Here is a 1,155-nt window from a genome sequence, read left to right as displayed (position 1 = left end):
TCTCTCTCTCTCCAACTTGGGCGGAAACCTCCCAAGCTCTTTATACGGCTAGCAAGCCAATCGCTAGCCGCCACGTGTGCATAATTTAGGATCAGCCAATAATGTGGCGCGAATCTAAATACAAATGGCGGGAACTCCTTTGCACCGTGCATCACTGTGATGCAAAAGAAATGCACCATGCAAAGAAGGCTACAAACTGGCGGGAAATACTGTTTTGCACGCGGGTTCTCTATTGCAGCAGAAAACTCTACCGTGCAAAGGAGCTGCAATTTGGCGGGGACTTAATTTAGCGGTGCCGAAGTACACAAAAACAAAAAACCACAACTTTGGGTTGTGACAGAGACCAGGTCATACAAGGAGAGGCTGAAAGACTTGGGACCGTTCAGCTTGGAGAAGAGAAGAATCAGAGGGGACTTGGTGGCAGCCTATAAGTATATCAGAAGAGTACCTCAGGGCCTAGGGGAGCAACTTTTCACCAAGGCCCCCAGGGGAGGACTAAGAATAATGAGCACAAGCTGATTGAAGATCGGTTCAGACTAGACATAAAAAACCCCTTCTTTACAAGTCGAGTACCAAGGGTTTGAAACAGGTTCCCCCCAGAGGTGGGTACAGTGACCCGCCCTGGCGATCTTCAGAAAGCACCTTGATGCCCATCTTGCTGGGGTCATCTGATCCCAGCGGTCTTTCCTACCCAAGTGCAGGGGGGCTGGACCCAATGATTTGTAAGGTCCCTTCCAGCCCCTAACAACTATGAAACTATGACTTGAGACTGCATGGCAATGTCTAGAAGCTGTACTCTCCAGTGATTGACCCTGGCAGGGTTGTGAGCCCACAGTAGAATAAAGTATACTCACTCCAAGGTCTAAGCTCTGATAGGATAAGAAAGGCAGGGAACCTGCCGGCCTAGCGCAAGGGTTAGTCTAATCTGTTGACTAGCTAAACAAAATGGGTCTCTGCATGAAGCAGAGCCGGCAGTGTGGAGAGCTGCCTCCAGCTGGTAAGTTGGAAGGGGAGGGGGGAGAGAAGGGGTGTAGGGGGGCAGATCAATGCCCTCCATGGTGAGGGAGGGAGTGGGGCAGGGGTTGGGGTAGGTGCTGCCCGGGGGAGGCGCGGGACAGAAGCGCAGCTCCTGAGGGGGCAGCTCCCACTGCTGCT

The sequence above is a fragment of the Alligator sinensis genome, unplaced genomic scaffold, assembly GCF_000455745.1.
Source record: "Alligator sinensis unplaced genomic scaffold, ASM45574v1 scaffold2446_1, whole genome shotgun sequence".
Lineage (NCBI taxonomy): Eukaryota > Metazoa > Chordata > Crocodylia > Alligatoridae > Alligator > Alligator sinensis.
This window is presented reverse-complemented; position numbering follows the sequence as displayed.